General features: G+C 37.8%; 1 long non-coding RNA gene and 1 pseudogene across 2 annotated transcripts in view; one reads left to right on the top strand and one right to left on the bottom strand.

The window, feature by feature from the left end:
• Positions 1-15540, bottom strand: part of LOC143378562 (uncharacterized) — a 397603-nt gene that overhangs the window by 286407 nt on the left and 95656 nt on the right. The gene's annotated exons all lie outside the window — the stretch shown is intronic.
• On the top strand, positions 4749-11047 carry LOC143366385 (chymotrypsin inhibitor pseudogene; annotated as a pseudogene). Its single transcript, XR_013084727.1, has 3 exons — positions 4749-5079; positions 7828-7925; positions 10809-11047. The product of XR_013084727.1 is annotated as a chymotrypsin inhibitor pseudogene (transcript).

The following is a 15540-nucleotide window of genomic DNA, read 5'->3' as shown; positions in this document are numbered from 1 at the left end:
CGTAAATTACTTTGTTTATTGTATGAGTATGTTTTTCTTCCAGTGAAATACATGTTAAAGTCATTCGTTACTAAATGGCGCTATACAGTATAGAGCACGATTTGTCTGTCGCGTTCTTATAAAATGTAATAGTAGAATGCTGTTCACTAGACATGTCAACTTTTACGAAAAAGGTGAAATGTCTCCACAGTTTTCGAAATTGTCAATGCTGATGAAATGGGGTTGTATGGAACTAGAGTTTATACAAAAACCGACTTTTGGAAAAAAACGGTTTTCGAATTCCACTATTCCCAAAAACCGGTTAAACCAGTTTTCGAATTTTCACAAAAAGATATATATTTAAAATGGTAAATAAATATTTGTACTTATTTTGAAAATGTTCAGTTTCCTTAATATTTATGGAATTTAAAAATATCACAAAATAAAATATACTCTCTCATTACATAACCAAATAAATAAAAAAAAATCAATTAACTAAAATCCGTACTATTTTTTAGTTCATTTAATATTTATGGATCTACAAAAGTAGAACAGAATAAAATAGACTGCATACAAAACCAAATGAAAAAAAAACTAAAATAACTAAAATCCGCACAAAATATAAATCTCTTACAGTGGTACCAAATGATAAATCTTTATTCCATTTAGTATTTTTCGTCAGAAAATATGAATCCCTGACGATTAGTTTTATGGTAAACTATTACCAACTACAATATGCTTGTGTCCGAGGCGATTTCAAGTAAAAATGTGAATGTTTTTAATTAAATAATTAATTCATTTCTGCATATTAATTCTAGTATATAAAACCGGTTTTTTAAATTTAAAAACTTACAATTTTTAAAATTTAAAAACCGGTTTTCGAATTTTACAAATTTATAAATATAAACTGGTTTTCAAACCCAGTTATTAAAAACCGACTAACGAACCGTTTTAGTTGAGGTCAAAATGAAGCAAAAAATTGTGGGCATGTTATATTTATCAACTTGTCTACAGAGCAAACACTCATAAATGTTGATCAAATACAATAACCGTATTGTGATAAAAAGTGAATCGTGTATTGTAATTAATAAGCAATCGATGTTGATATTTTTACCATCAACAATGCCACTAATTTTCATTTCAAGGTAAAGATTCAACATTTCACAATAAGTTGTTCTAGAACTTCATATCAACGAAGACACGAAACTACTTAACATGGAAAAATTTATACATAAATTCATTTAACAAAGCCTGACAAAATTTATTTGATATCTGTAAAAGTCACCCGCCTGCATGTTCTAACTTAAGACTGCAGAAAAAGTAGTGGGAATAGAAATGTTCTCTTACCCATATAGCACACTCCATTGCAGGAAGGTTGCAGGAAGGTTCCTATGTCCGTACCGAGGCAACATTCCACGGAACGTTCCGGACATTCTCTGGCAATGCTTACGGAGCGTTCAGAATGCCCTGAACCCTCCGTAAGCATTGCCAGAGAATGCCCTGAACGCTCCGTGAGCATTGCCAGAGAATGTCCGGAACGTTCCATGAGCATTGCCAGAGAATGTCCGGAACGTTCCATGAGCACTGCCAGAGAATGTCCGAAACGTTCCATGAGCATTGCCAGAGAATGTCCGGAACGTTCCATGAGCACTGCCAGAGAATGTCCGAAACGTTCCATGAGCATTGCCAGAGAATGTCCGGAACGTTCCATGAGCTTTGCCAGAGAATGTCCGGAAAGGTTCCATGTGCAATGTTCCACCGGAACATTGCTGGAATGTTCCAGGAAGGTTCCTATGTCCGTACCGAGGCAACATTCCACGCAACCCCCAGGGAACCTTTCTGCAAGCTTCGGGCAACGGAGTGTGCTGTATGGGTAACGAAACGGAGGGCTCGTGCTCTTAATGAGACACCACTGTAACCTACATTACACATTGTATGCTATGTCGCATATATCGCATTAGATACCCAGCGGATTTTCACACTCGATTTTCGCGAAAATTAAGCCGAGAATGACCAAATTTTATTCTATTTTTTTCGTAAGTAATTACGTGGTTCCCGCTTTTACAAATTATTTAGCCAGATCTTGTATGCTATGGGGAACAAAGGTATTCGAAGACCCTTTAAAACAGATTAATTTTTTAAAATTGGTCCAAACGACTTGAGTTTTTTTTAGAAGCTGGAAGGATTAGTTTACTAGGTGACGTGTTTCGTCGTTTTGACAAAAATAACAATAGGTTAGAATAGAGAAGGAAATAGTGAAGGTCGTTTTTTCAAGTGTCTTATCTGAGCCTGTAATGAAAATTTAAAAATGCCTTTATTGTAGATTTAAGTAAGTTGTGTACATGCCGAAAATCTCATCGCAAGTTTCGCAAATATTCACGAAAATATGAAAATTCAAAATTTCTTTGAAGGGGTCATTTGTACCCCTAGGACCTTTTCATTGCCGAAACAAAAAATGATTACGTTATTAGCATCACATACAATACATTTCCGCCCACATTGAACATTTTTTGAATTTTCGAGTTGACGACCATCCGTTGTTAATCATCCTAGAAACCGACTTGAAGACTGTCAAACCTGCTGTAATAAATATTTAAGATCATTCCTAATCATCAAAATAATGATAAAAATTCATTAATAACCAAATTCATTAGTAACCATTTCAGGTATATTATCCGATAATACAAAAGATCCGTAAAGTGTTTTAACGTGTTTGCAACCGCCGATCAGTTGAAAAATCACAAACAACAGATAGTTCTATATTTTTAGTAGTTTTACTCAATACAGTGTACAGGGTCAGCGTTTTATCCTTCAACCCGCGCTCGCGTGAACAGGTAAAATGGCAACAGCGCCTCACGGACGCATTCCACTACAACCATGCACCATCCCGGCGTTCGGAGAGCTGCCAGCGACCGCTGGACAGCAGTGATGCCCGAGTTTCGTGCACTTTGGGACGGTCTCTTCCAAATTAACGTCGCAAAGAGCTATTCAGAATTTCCTGGCCCGGATTGGAAAATTGGGGCCTTTTTCGTATAACTTTTGAACTATAAATAATTTAAAATATTTTACAATTACTTAATATTTTTTCTATCAATTTTTAAACCATAAGTGTTGTAAAAAGTTTTTGCAAACTGTTTATTTAATACTGTATTTAATGCTGCTTTTAAAATTCGTGGTGTTGATAAACAATAGGCTAGTTGTTTCTGTATCATTACTTTCAGAAATTGAGAAATTAAATTTTTATTCTATTATGCATTAGTTCTGCATACCTCAGAATCTATTGTTCTGGTTTTCTTTTTTCATTTTTTGGAACGATGCCCCATTATTGTGGCTTTTACACGCAGGTGGCGAAAAGTCCTTCCTACTCAACCCTGACGTAGCTAAAATTTTTTAAATTGAGACGGGTACGAGATCAGTCGACATTATTTTCAAACCTCATTACAGTAATAATGTGCGCGGCTCGATTACCTGGGCCGGGAAATTCCCAATAGCTCTTTGCGACGTTAATTGGAAAGGGGCCATCCTAAAATTGTCGGAGCTCGGGCATCGCTGCTGTCCAGCGGTCGCTGGCAGCTCTCCGGGCCGGTGCATGGTTGTAGTGGAATGCGTCCGTGAGGCGCTGTTGCCATTTTACAAGTTCGCGCGAGCGCGGGTTGCAGGATAAAAGCTGGCCCTGTGTATTTCTACTGAGGAACAGGTAAAGTGTATTAAATAGACACACTGAATGGACACACGTTGTAGATAGGGGAGACCGGGACAAAGTGAACCTCGGGGTAAAATGAGCTTCCTTAATTTTTTCTTTAACAATAGAATATATTTACAAATTTTGGTGACGTAATAAATGTATGTAATATAACAATGATAATTATAAAAAAATTATCATTCTTGATTCAGATATCGAAAAATATAAAATTTAAAAAATTAGAAATTAATTTTTAGAGACTTCCGATTGGTTTCCTTTCCTATCTAGCTTTTCGGATAAATGAGTCATAAATGTGTTACTTTAACTCCAAATTTGTTCTGCGTGTTTAAAACAAGCTTATAAACATACGCGTACACGCGTTTGTGAAAACATTAATCCTAACATTATTAAATAATTAATTTTTCACTGAGTTCATATTCGGGGTAAAGTGACCGGGGTAAACTGAGCTGCAAATGGCTGCTAAGAACCGATGCGCAAGTGATGTGCGCAATATCCTAACCTGTCAGCTGGCTAGAAAACCACGCGGCGTGGTGGAACAGAAACTAACCCAAAAAAAAGAACAATCTGTCACACTTTTTGACAACCACGGTGCAAAAAAGCCAGAAGCTGCCGTGCTAAACATTGTCATTTTTTTAATCCCTAGAGAAAAATTTGGAAAACTACTGTGTGACATTTTAGCAAATTTGATCCCCGACAAAACGAGCAAAGAAAGATAAAAATCGGTTAAGAATTCACTGAGATGCGGAATTTTGTCCACAAAAAGGCACATTGGAACCACTGTGCGTCGGGTCGCGTCGCGCGGTATGTGACGTTTGTTAGCCAACATGCTAATCGTACATTTCACATTATGCATAAATATCTTAAATTGGTACATGACACGCTACGGTATCTACCTTTCAACACTGATATACTGATATAAACATGATATGTGAAAGCCCTTATGCCTGAAAAGTGTTTATACCTCGACATTTTCTAAGAAAATGTATTTTAAGCAGTCTGTACCGCGTGGAATAGATTAATAGCATTTATTTAACGAGATAACAATTAAATCAACGGTAGTAACAGATTCAAATACCGTTAATACCATGATAAACATTGGTATGACGACACTGCGTGCTATAGGCATTGGCTCCTTATTTTGGGTAATTTCTTTATCTGGTACCGGGGAATCATTCTTTATATCTAGGTTCAACGAGACAGGATCATAAATATCGGTCTATGCATGCTGAACACACAGAAGACCTGACATTAATGCCTGGAATCGTATAGTATTTAAAACGGATCCATTCCTCCAGTGTCATCAAGTGCACTGGAAATGTACATACGAACAGCACACACAGCCAATATGTCCCGCTTTCTTTTTGCTGCATTTGCCTTCATGGTACTCTTCTCTGTGGGTAAGTAATGAAGTTCATGAAAATCATTTTCCATATTGTTTTATGGACGTATGTACATACGTTTATTTTGTGTCCAATGAATTCCTTATATTTTATTTTATTATTCAATTACTATTAACAAGTACTTGCACAAATTATTTTTCAAACCTTTATTTTCACATGGGCCTATATCATATGCGTGATATAACGCAGGTAGCAAACTTCTACAGCAACGTATACACACTTTAAAAATTTGCAATCACTTGCTGTTACCTAAAAGTCACTTTAAAAATCTGCTAATGCTGTGCGGTTAATAGAAAATATGTGTGCAGTGAGGCATCCGCCATAGTATATTTATATGAAAACAATTACCTATGTCTTAGACCTGTTAAATATTTTTAAGGAAGGAACATATTCTATTTACATTAACTACATTTTTTTATTTATTATCGTATACGTACTCCACTTTATACATTGTAGTCAGGCGTAAGAAAGTAACAAGATGAAAAATCTTGTAAATTTTAGTACCTATAAACTAAAAATTATTTTTATTAGATATTGTGTTTTTCGCAATATAATTCGTTTGATTTCTGATTAGTAGTGTTTGAGACATTAGTGATAATGTCAATAAAGAGCAATTTGTTTTGGAACATATTACGCGAATTTGAACTTCAATATTTTTTGTAACATTTCTAAAATAAGAGCAGCGTTTCTTTAATTAATAGCGCAATTTTTATGTTCTTAACGACATTCTCATTATTTCAATACACACTCTGACAGTTACAAAGCCTTTCCAACAAAAATTTAAAAAATTTTGACACAACCGACAGTTTTGCACACTGCATGAAATTAACAGCATTTTCGTTAGTGACTTTCCTGCCTATCCTTGTTCTCAAATGTGAAGGAACCCGTTTCGCGCATGCAGACTCAGCTCATTGGCTCCGAAAAAGCGTTGGTGGGGGTAGAGCCAATACTGGCTTCTCCCGGCACCAATGAGCGTCAACCTGCGCAGAACAGGTCTAAACTCGTCGGATAACAGGTTCCTTCATATTTGAGACCGAGTACATATACAGTACTGCCATATACAGGGTGGAACGAAATATAGGAACAATTTTTTTTTTATTATTCATGGCTTCTAATAGTTCGCAAAAGTTGCCTCTTATAATGGCATTTAAGCTGTCAAAATCTGGACTTCATCAATAAATGTTTTAAGGTGCCGCAAGTCACTTAAAAATTATTATTTTTATTATTGATCTTCTGAATTTTATTCTATCATAGAATAGCACTTTTTTTTTAAAGAAATTTACTCGTTAGTTTTCTTAGCCGTGTGTCCTATTTGGCTGCTACCTAATAACTGAAGAACGCTGTTACGATGAAGGAGTGACGATATACATAAATATTATACATATATTGTGTATACAAATGAAAACGCGAATGCTTAAACACTTTAAGGTAGTTCCTGGATAATCTACTAAATTCAAGAATTCTTTCAAATTTCGTTCAAAACTAATCTGGAATACAAGAAACCCTTGTACAAAGTTTAATATCGATTTACCACATAGTTATCGAGAAATTGTTAATTAAAGTTGATGCATTTTACCACAGTGGCATATGGCAGAGTCGAAAAAAAGAGGATTATAGTTTCAGTTTTTCTTCTGAAACAGGAAAACTATATTCAAGAAATGTACCAAAATTGGCAGAAAAGTACATCGAAATGTCAGGAAATGAATTTATTAATTTCTGCAAACCTGACCACATCGTTTCTTCGTAAATGCCCATAAAAAAATAGGTTTACCTGCAAATTTTTCAGAAACTACCTAGAGCTGTCAACGTGGCAACGTCGCACATTCGATATGTTTAGACATTTAAATAGCGAACGATGATTCAAATTCATATGAAGGATAATTATATTGTAAGTCATATTAGTTATCCGAAATTTGTCGATAAAATATTAATTAACATAATTGTGACTTAAATTTATTTATTGTTGTTAAACAATTTTCTCAAGTTTGTCGAATTTTCTTTTCCAATATTATTATTTTTAATCAATTTACCCCTGTAACGAAACCTTTCTGACATTTTGGTTATAAAAAACGCTCCCAATGAATGCGACGTTGTTAGATCTCCTGCTCCAATTCACTACGCTAACCAATTTAATATTCTATTTTCGTAATACAATTATTTATATTAACATTGAATTTTTTTTAAATATATATACATGATGTTAAAAATTATTATTATGATTTCTATAGTATCACACTACTTTATATTTATCGTTTATTACTCAACTCTAATTTGATTAACATAGTTGGTTAGGAGCTACCTTAAACTAAGCGTTCTGTTGCTTTATGGACGCATGAGAGACGAGTAGGTACGCTAGCGGGTAGAGGTCTGCACAGTTAACGTGTTAAGACTATAAAAAAAATTAGCACAAAAATTTACCTAATACTTAAAGGTTCTTGCGGCATCTCAATTTTTCTTGGGCAGAAGATTCTTTTCACTATTAGAAAACACTCACACAATTTTGATTTTTACGTTCCACCATAATATAGATGCAACCCTTAGCGTTTGTAACATTTATCTGAAACAATGCTTTTACTATGATTGGTGATACCATACTGGAATGAAGCAACGGAAAATGCCAGAATTTGTAACTCCAAAGCCAAAAATTAATTCGAGCACAAAGATGTATCCTATTACTTATTTCACCACGAAAACTGCATGCAAAATATTATAAGAAATAATACGAATTACTGATATGAATTTTAGAAACAGCGACTGCATGTCCAGAAAATGAGGTTTATGAGGATTGCGGTAATGCCTGTCCACCAACTTGCGCAAATCCTAATCCTGAAATTTGTACTGCGGTTAGTACAATAGTGCACATATATTTCATTATTTACACGACCATTCGGAACCATTGGCGCGTTATTTTCGGTACATGGTGACGATTTTTATCGCGGGCTAGAGCCTACCCACCATCGAGAACAGTAAACGAGACTCACCAAGTGTGAGTGAGGTATAGTGCCTATCCGAGATACAGGGTCAACGTTTTATCTTGCAACCCGCGCTCGCGCGAACAGGTAAATTGGCAACAGCGCCTCACGGACGCATTCCACTACAACCATGCACCATCCCGGCGTTCGGAGAGCTGCCAGCGACCGCTCAACAGCAGCGGTGCCCGAGCTTTGGGAATTTTGGGATGGTCTCTTTCAAATTAACGTCGCAAAGAGCTATTCAGAATTTCCCGGCCCGGGTTGAAAAATTTGGGGCCTTTTTCGTATAACTTTTGAACTATAAATAATTTAAAATATTTTACAATTACTTAATATTTTTTCTATCAATTTTTAAACCATAAGTGTTGTAAAAAGCTTTTGCAAACTGTTTATTTAATACTGTATTTAATGCTGTTTTTAAAATTCGTGGTGTTGGCAAACAATAGTCTGGTTGTTTCTGTATCATTACTTTCAGAAATTGAGAAATTAAATTTTTATTCAATTATGTGTTAGTTCTGCAGATCTCAGAATTTACTGTTCCGGTTTTCTTTTTTATGATTTTATCGTTAATGCAGTGCATACCTAGATCAGACGTAAGGGGTAACTAATGGGACGTGTCTGTGATTGTAGCGGTGTTTGAACTTTTTTTCTAGAATTTTTGTGTCTGAATGTCTTAGCTACTCAACGCCACGCCTGTACCGGCTTCCGTTAAATTCATTTTTTGGAATGATGCGCCATTATTGTGGCTTTTACACTCAGGTGGCGAAAAATCTTTTCGTACAAGGGTATAGCGCCGCGGTCAACCCCGTCGTAGCTAAAATTTTTTAAATTGAGACGGCTACGAGATCAGTCGACATTATTTTGAAACCTCATTACAGTAATCTGGGGTGCGAGTGGTAAACCGATCATAAAAGCGGAGCGCGCGGCTCGATTACCTGGGGCCGGAAATTCCCAATAGCTGTTTGCCACGTTAATTTGAAAGAGACCATCTTAAAATTTTCGGAGGCATCACTGCTGTCCAGGCAGCTGACAGCCCTCCGCTGGGCCGGTACACGGTTGTAGTGGAATGCGTACGTGAGGCGCTGTTGCCATTTTACAAGTTCGCGTGAGTGCGGGTTGCAGGATAAAACGCTGACCCTGTATAGTGACTTAGGTGTGAAGTCCCTCAGCGGGGTCTTACCCGACACCCTGCTGGGTACTGGCCGCTAAACGTGCCCCCCTACTACCTCTTGCAGGACTGTATTTAGAGAAGACCAGGACAAAACCGGGGCCTTAACAGAAAATAAAACAGAAATTGAAGATACGGTTTATCATTCTTAAAATTTTTAATAGCGAATAGCAAAGCTTAATTGATGTCTTTCAATAATAATAAACGGTATCTTCAATTTCTGTTTTATTATATACCACAATGATAATCATGCACAATCAGATATCGAAAAAGGGAAATTTATTTAAAAAATTAAAAATGAAGTTTTAGAGACTTCCAATTGGTTTTCTTTTCAATTTAGCTTTTTGGATAAATGAGTCTTAAATGTGTTATTTTAACTCCAATTTTTTTCTGCGTGTTTATAACAAGCTTATAAACATACATGTACGCGCGTTTGAGAAACCATTATTAAATAATTAATTTTCCACTGAGTTCATATTCGGGGTAAAGTGGCCGGAGTAAACTGAGCTGCAAATGGCTGCTAAGAACCGATGCGCAAGTGATGTGCGCAATATCCTAACCTGTCAGCTGGCGGTGGAACAAAACCACGCGGCGTGGTGGAACAGAAACTAACCTAAAAAAAAAATGAAAAATCTGCCACAGTTTCTAACAACCGCGGTTCAAAAAAGCCAGAAGCTGCCGCGCTACACACGTCATTCCAGCGCAAGGGGTTAATATTTACCTATACTCCCTGTCATTTAAGATGGAACCTGCCGACCGACGAGTTTTAGACCGGTTCTGCGCAGGTTGCCGTTCATTGGTGCCGGGAGAAGCCACTATTTGCTGTACCCCCACCAATGCTTTTTCGGAGCCAATCAGCTCATTCTACATGCGCGAAACGGGTTCCTTCTTAAATCACTTCTGGTGTATATCTTTAATTAAAGTTCTTATTTTGTTGCAGCTCACTTTCCCCCGGATAGGGGTTCATTTTACCCCATGTATAGGGTAAAGTGATACCTCTTGCATCATTTATTTCAAGTTGAATTTTAATATACTCTAAGTTTATTTTAAGTATTGCTATTCGTCATTTATCAATAGTAATATTTTAATTATATTATAAATCTATTTCCGAACATTTTTATTGGAAGGGAAAAATTGTATTCGACTTCAAATTTTCTCCGCCCCACTTTGCCCCGGTCTCCCCTACCCAGCAGGGTGTCGGGTAAGACCCCGCTGAGGGACTTCACACCTAAGTCACTATATCTCGGATAGGCACTATAGAACTCGCGTTGGGGATGTCAATCCTGCGTTTCCTGAAGGATAGACCCTGTGCAGTTTATGCTGCACTACTGCATATCAATTCACATCAATAATCGATCAATTTCAGCTACACGAAAGTCTCATCTTTTCGTACGTTACAATATAACACTTCGATATCGCCACTATTATACTTCGACTTACAATTCAATGGAAAGTAATATCCAGAACATTAAATACCATTTTCCAAAAATCGACTTCCTATGATATATGACGTCGTGTGATCCTGAATTATTTTATGTTATTTTTGTGTATCTATAAATCTAATCGTTAAACAATTTGTCTTTTAGCAATGCGTCTAAGGCTGTTTCTGTAAGCTTGGTCTTGTAAAGGACTGCAATGGAAAATGCATACCTCTTTCTGAATGCGTATGAGACGAATAACAATGGCAGGATTTTTATCGAATATGAAAGTTGTTTATCGAAGATTTGTCCAGTGTTATTACTTTCAGATGAATTGTTGCCGCACATAAAGTGCTTCTTTCTGTATTTTACTTTCATAGCGAAATAAATATTTATTTAAGCACACAGGCCAGAATCTCATTCCCTTTCGCAGAAGAGAATACAGTGGTCCCCGGATTATTGACATGCTTTTTTCCCCGGATCATCGGGAAAGACCTACCCACCCCACAGTTTTGCTTCCTCGGTGCGAGCGAGGGCCTTCGGTCCCGGGTAGACCGCCCGTTCACTGCCGAGAGCGGTAAAACCGTTGAGTCAGGTAAAATACCCAGTAGAGAAAAATAAAATGTTCATGATTTTGATAAATGTTCATGAAAGTATTACTAATGGATTTTTTTAGGATTTCCCAATGAAAATGAGTTCAAATATGGAGAGATTCGGTCCATTTTTAGTGAAATATAAATGCAATAACTGATAGATATATTATTGTAGAATGTAGAAAATCAATGAAAAACGATAAGCAAACGCATACTCGATATTCCCTTCTTTTCGAAGCACAGCATTTTCATGCTTGAATAACTTCCTGTCAGTGTTCAAACGGGTAATCTTCCACCTGACTGCAGACTTGTAAAGTAAACATTTCAAAACAGGTCATCAGATATCTTTTTAAGAAAGATTTTCTTTAAATATAATTTAAAGAAATGAAGTGAAGACCTTTAAAAGCTAAACGCAGATTTTTAAATTTATTATTAAAAAATGTTTATGGTCAGTGAAAACAAAAGTTTTCTGTAATAATATAATTTGAATTTCGACCGTAAAAATTGTTCTAATTAGAAGAGATGATTTCGGCGCACTGGTTCGGTCTATTAAATAGTTAAATAAAATCTATTTTGCAATTTTGAGAATTTTTATGAAATTCCAACGTTTCGGTCAGTAATTATGACCATTCTCAAGGAAAGTTAGATAAAAGGAAAAATACTGCGTATGTTTTTATACAAGAAAATTTTTCTTTTAAAAAATCATCACGTTCATTGCTGGGAACGTGCGACGCACGAGTCGGTTGAACGGTCATAATCACTGACCGAAACGTTGGAATTTGATAAAAAATCTAAAAATTCCAAAATAGTTTTTATTTAATTATTTAATAGACTGAAGCAGTGCGCCGAAATCATCTCTTCTAATTAGAAAATTTTTCTGTATATCGCACGCCTGTGTGAAAGCTAAACTACCTTTTTTCAGTTTCAGCTGGGTGCATAAGTTACAGCATTACATCATGCTTCTTCTACTAACTAGTTTTCAGCTAAAATTAATGTTCTCATTAATGTTCTGAAAGGAGTAAATGTGACAGAAAACGGGAGAATGATTTCTCTTGTCTCTTGTACTTTATTACGCGGGAGATGCACTTCAGTCTTTGTTATTCTTTTACTTTTTCATTTCATTTAACCGTGGTTTTTCCTTTCGTTGTATATTTCCTTATGCATATGTAGGGTAAACGATCCAGTTATTGACCAGGGTACAGTAGTTGACCTCTTCAAAATTCTGCCGCCATAGTCTAATGAACATGCGCGCTTCCGCATCAATGATGCACTTTGATGAGAAAAGACAGTTCTACCTTTCGTTGCAACCCACAATCGATGATTTCAGTACAAGCATTCCGCCGTGAGATCGTCGGAAAGGAAACCGTGTAATTTCAGCTCTCAAAGAAGGTAACGGCTTAGCGGGCATCTTTAGAGCGGCGACTTGTTTAATGACTGTATAATCATTGTTCAATTTTGTTTGCCGTGAATGCCATTGATCACAATAGGTGACAAGAGCCCATTGTTAACATTCGTCATACGTCCAGTCGTGTCGAACGTGATTATGCTGTGTTTTGGGGGGTGCTCAATAACTGGTTCGACGAATGCACAGTAATACAGTTATTGACCACTCTTAATTTTCGTGCCGAAAGACCGCGATGAAAATTGATTTAGATCTTTGGAGGCACGGAGCAATGAGCCCCGCTTTTATATGGTTTCGGGTATGCACCTCCGATGACTTCTGATTTTTCATTGGTCCGGGGTAGTGTTCCTGATTTCTCCATATTTTTTGTTTCCCGAGAAATCAGAAATGAGATCATATTTCTTGAGAATTCTCGAGAAATTGAAAAAAATATTGCAAAAATTATATTCTAATTAAGCGGGCACAGTGATTTAAGCGATCTAGTAGCTAAGCTTTAGTCCATATTCAAGTGTTTTACAGAAGTTAATCGTTCTAAAGAGCTTAAGCGGTGGCGTGGACGATAATTTAGCGCACAAGTACTACCGAACAGCTAGATAAGCGAGCGACAAAATACAGTATTTCCTCGTTAGCGGCTCGCAGGTCGGGACCGGCGTTGAGCCTGTATCGTGAACAGAGCCCTAGTTCCGAGTGTTCGTTTCTCGCTTCTTTCTGGCCGAAAGGGGGAGCGAGATGGAACACTACGTGCGCCGCTAGCGTGCGCGATGGTCGCAAGCGCTTACCGTGAGCACGAAAACCGCTTCGCAAAATCTTGACGCAGGCCCCGCTCACGGTAAGCGCTTACGACCATCGCGCACGCCCGTCGCGCACGCAAAGGACAGAGTGTCAGGCGTCCGAAAGACGGAGCGAGACAAAACATCAACGCGTCGTCGGTCTCGTACCGTCCTCACTCGCTTTCGTTCCATCCAGGGGGACCAAGCCGTCTTTGTTTGGCTGAAGTTTTCCCGTTTAGTTAGCACCGCATTGGTAGGAGGCGCTAGGTACATCACACACACATACCTACGTGTATCAGTGAGCACGACACACAACCTTTCGACGTTGGTGAAATGTTACCATGACGACCGTCGTCATTTAGAAATGTTTGGCGCAGACACGAGGAAGTGTCCTCACTTTCCCTGGTTTACCCTTTCTAAGGCCGTCTGACCATGGATTGTCGCGTCAGTGACGCGTATGCAGCAGATAGAAGGATATACAAAGAAATTGAATATATTTTCTTCTCCTAAGAAAAGAAGAAATATTCAATTTCAATGTTTATCCTTCTATCTGCTGCATACGTGTCGCTGGCGCGACGATCCGTGGACAGGTTTTAAAGTAAACGGTGCATTACACGTATACACATACACATACGTCCCGGTTCACACCAATTCACACATTCACAGTTTAGTACGCACCTCATTGGTAGGAGGCGCTACAAACTCTGCTTCAACTTTCGTAAGAGGGAAGCTTGGCCCCCCTGGTTCCATCTCGCTCTCGCCTTCGCCGGACAAGAGTGAGACAGAAGTGGTGAGGATAGCCAAAAGTCCGTATCGTGTACACCAAACCGAGCCCGTAACGAGGAAATAGGGTAAAGGACCCAATTACTGACACCTAACCAATTACTGTCACCTTAAGCTACTTTACTTAAAATAACGAATAAATAAACTATAGTATATAATCTATAGTATAGATTATAAGTTGAATTACATAATTATTTTTGTGTATGAGTTTACAACGTTTATTTGTTCGTTATTTTAAGTAAAATAGCTTAAGGTGACAGTAATTGGTTAGGTGTCAGTAATTGGGTCCTTTACCCTACTGTAAGCGCAAACTGTAAGCGGGGGAACTCCCCAAGCAAGTGATCGCGGAAACCGCCCTCGGTTTCCGAGAATCGCGATGGAGTTCCCCTTCCATCGATAGCCGATCGATGGAAGGGAGCGGTGATCGACGCTCCACATGACCAGGCAGGCCGTGTCGTGAATCTTCGCCGGCTGGAGCACTCCGCTCGGGAGATGGCGCTACAATGTCAATTTCCCGAACAATGAGGCAAAGAGATAAAGACGAAGAAGAAGAAGAAAAGAAAGAGCAGGTGAGAGAGAAATCTAAGAATAAAAAAAAGCGAATGAGAAGCCAATGAGACCGCAGCAAAGTGCACGGCGTACGTCGCGAAGGGTGCACATGAAACTCACCCTGCCCCAAGACAATATGTTTTTGATTTTGATATGGTGACAGATGGATTTAACAAAAAAGATTTTACAGTAAAAAATATGCCATTTTCTTTTATATTCGGTAAGTGGTCAACAACTGTACCTAGACCGGTCAACAACTATGCCACGACCGGTCAATAACTATACTTTTGAGTTATGTTTCTTTATAATAGCATAACGTCGAAGCTACTGATTTCTTCAAAGTTTCTTTGCTGTTATAATCATCTTCGATACTTTTCTTTCCGCCTGGTGTAACAAAATTTCATTTATAAAATTCAAGTTATTTATTACATAGCGTTTACCTAAACTGAAGCTCTTAGGTGGTCAACCACTGTGTTGGATGCCAGCTAGTTATACACCATAAACATCCTAAATACACGCCAGCGCATTGCGCTAGTCACCCTCGCAATCCTCCATATAGCAATAACATATTAGTCATCATCATTGACCCTTGCGCTTTCCATAGTTCTTTCCACGTCACCCTTATCCCTTCTTCCACAACTCTTGTATATATAACCCAGTCCCAAAATCCAGGGAGCAGTTCATTCTAGCATCTAAGAGCGGAACCTCTGTTAGAACACGCCAGTTATGGTTCTACCAATAAACCCTCTTGTGAGACTTAGAAGTATTAACGTGTTGTACTCGATTTCCTGCTACGGAATCCA

This window comes from Andrena cerasifolii, chromosome 2 (genome assembly GCF_050908995.1).
Source record: "Andrena cerasifolii isolate SP2316 chromosome 2, iyAndCera1_principal, whole genome shotgun sequence".
Lineage (NCBI taxonomy): Eukaryota > Metazoa > Arthropoda > Insecta > Hymenoptera > Andrenidae > Andrena > Andrena cerasifolii.
This window is presented reverse-complemented; position numbering and strand designations above follow the sequence as displayed.